The sequence below is a fragment of the Limulus polyphemus genome, unplaced genomic scaffold, assembly GCF_000517525.1.
Source record: "Limulus polyphemus unplaced genomic scaffold, Limulus_polyphemus-2.1.2 Scaffold14999, whole genome shotgun sequence".
NCBI classification, from domain to species: domain Eukaryota; kingdom Metazoa; phylum Arthropoda; class Merostomata; order Xiphosura; family Limulidae; genus Limulus; species Limulus polyphemus.
Genome location: NW_013680609.1, coordinates 2,746 through 5,716, shown reverse-complemented (window position 1 = coordinate 5,716; position 2,971 = coordinate 2,746). Strand labels below are relative to the sequence as shown.

At 27.7% G+C, this 2,971-nt stretch overlaps 1 long non-coding RNA gene across 1 annotated transcript in view; it reads right to left on the bottom strand.

Annotated features, from left to right (window-relative positions):
* Positions 1 to 1,866: 1,866 nt before the first annotated feature.
* LOC111084230 overlaps positions 1,867 to 2,971 on the bottom strand; it is a 2,990-nt gene continuing 1,885 nt past the window's right edge. Inside the window, exons 2-3 of the long non-coding RNA XR_002609454.1 lie at positions 2,456 to 2,511; positions 1,867 to 1,927 (exon numbers count right to left, since the gene is read on the bottom strand). This is a non-coding gene — a long non-coding RNA (uncharacterized LOC111084230). The remainder of the gene's footprint in view (positions 1,928 to 2,455; positions 2,512 to 2,971) is intronic.

Here is a 2,971-nt window from a genome sequence, read left to right as displayed (position 1 = left end):
GTAGTTTTATTAAACAAAGTTACATGTGTATAGTTTTATTAAACAAAGTTACATGTGTATAGTTTTATTAAACAAAGTTACATGTGTATAGTTTTATTAAACAAAGTTACGTATGTGTAGTTTTATTAAACAAAGTTACATGTGTATAGTTTTATTAAACAAAGTTACATATGTGTAGTTTTATTAAACAAAGTTACGTATGTGTAGTTTTATTAAACAAAGTTACATGTGTATAGTTTTATTAAACAAAGTTATGTACGTGTAGTTTTATTAAACAAAGTTACGTACGTGTAGTTTTATTAAACAAAGTTACGTATGTGTAGTTTTATTAAACAAAGTTACGTATGTGTAGTTTTATTAAACAAAGTTACGTATGTGTAGTTTTATTAAACAAAGTTACGTATGTGTAGTTTTATTAAATAAATTTATGTTTACGTGAGTTTGTTTGTTTGACCTCAACATTTTTTCAAATGGACCAGGATTTATCAATCTAACACGTAATGCCTGCAAGAAAGCACAGTAAATGGCGTGTGTGAAAATGATAGAATAAGTAAAAATTCAAGTGAAGGGCATGAAAACTACTGCAAATGTTTTGCAGGTCATGGATAGTTATAACAGAATGTATAAACAATGAACCAATAACAACCAAATCTAACAGAATATATTAAACAATGAACCAATAACAACCAATTCTAACAGAATATATTAAACAAAGAACCAATAACAGCCAATTCTAATAGAATATATTAAACAATGAACCAATAACAACCAATTCTAACAGAATATATTAAACAATGAACAAATAACAACCAATTCTAACAGAATATATTAAACAATGAACCAATAACAACCAATTCTAACAGAATATATTAAACAATAAACCAATAACAGCCAATTCTAACAGAATATATTAAACAATAAACTAATAACAACCAATTGTAACAGAATATATTAAACAATGAACCAATAACAACCAATTTTAACAGAATATATATAAAACAATGAATCAATAGTGTAAATATATAATAATGTAGAAATAACAGGCAATACTACTGAAATATATTTAACACTGAGACAATAACAACAAATACCTCAAAAAGATATATAAATATAAAAAAAAACTAAACAGCAAAAAAATATGTAACAGGAATTAAACAGTCAATGTTGTGATAATTCTAGAAATATTGTAGGTTTTCTTCACAGCATAAAGTGTTTAAAAAGTCAAACTTACACGTGTAAAAAAACAAATAAAATACAACTTCAGTTTAATCCTTACTCAAGATTGTAGAGAAGATACTAATTTAATATATTTTAAGTTTGCTTGTATAACTTAATAATAATTTTTTAATCTTTAGTAACAGAATCTGAAAATGCTAATTCCATCAAAAGTGGTACAATATAAACATAATGTTTGTGACATCAAATTACTTAACAAACTGTACAGTTAATTCTGTGGTTTTATCTGGAATAAATACAGTTAGATATTTACACAGTGTTTTCTTTAGAGGGGCAGGGTATATCAGTCATGAGTGATTTTATCTGAAGGGAGGAAGTTACAATTGATTCTTTTTTGGGGTTAATATAGTTGGGTATTCAGGGTTAATATAGTTGGGTATTCAGGGTTAATATAGTTGGATATTCAGGGTTAATATAGTTGGATATTCAGGGTTAATATAGTTGGGTATTCAGGGTTAATATAGTTGGGTATTCAGGGTTAATATAGTTAGGTATTCAGGGTTAATATAGTTGGCTATTCACTAATTTCATTTTGGGGAGGGAATTTATTTTAGATCATGAAAGTTAACAAAACAATCAGATAAAACATTTATCCTAACAGAATGCTAGAACCGTTACAAAATGCCTCACCTCTGCAGTCAACACCAGTTCCCAAAGTAATTGTACGTGGGATAATACAGGCAACAAACACCTGCAAAGTCAAACATTACAAAGAAACGAGTAAAAAAATACCATCACATTATTTCACACATATCATCATTTCGTCAATAACTGAAACTCGCACTGGTTTTTAGATCTTAACAACCACGAATTTATGCTTATTGTCAAGTGTTTACATGAAAGACTTTATACTAAAAATCAATCTATCGATTCATTTACATAGGGCTTGGTTTTAACATTTACTGGACAGAGATCAAAACCAGAATTATTATTTTAAAATACAAAATGCTTAACTGTTTGTAAAAAATGATAATTTTAAGAATTATTAAAATACACAGTTCAGATAAACAGGGATCAAACCGTGCTCTAAGCCAATTATTTTTAGTTTTTACAAAAACTTTCACTGTTTCATAACATCAACAAAAACATTTAATTCTGAAAATTTAATTCAACATAAACTCATACTGATAGGTTGTTTTTTTTTAAATAGTTTTACAGCTGAGTAACACATAAAAGAAATTGTATACAACAAAAAACTAAAAACTTTAATGTTTCTTACCTGAAAATATCTGTTTCATTAACAGAAGGGACTATAACTGGAGCTAAGACTGCTGGCTGAGTAAAAGAAAATTGTACGTGAACCATGGAATAGTTATAAAACTCTGTCATATAGCACCAGTAAGTACAACAGCAGTAAAATGTGTACACAAGAATTAAAGTCTAACACATAATCCCCATCATGAAAGATACTGAGTACGGGAATAGATAATCCCCCTAATGAAAGATATTAAATAACAACATAGATAATCCCCCTAATGAAAGATGTTAAATAACAACATAGATAATCCCCATATAAGCTTTGTTATGAAAGATATTAAGTATAAAACAAGTAAAGCCTGAAAACTATAGAAAAAATTAAGCTATTATAAAGAAAAGGACTGCAATGACTTACTGAGTATCTCGTTTAACTATGATACATCTACGTTATATGGTACACCTACGTTATATGGTACACCTACGTTATATGGTACATCTACGTTATATGGTACATCTACGTTATATGGTACATCTACGT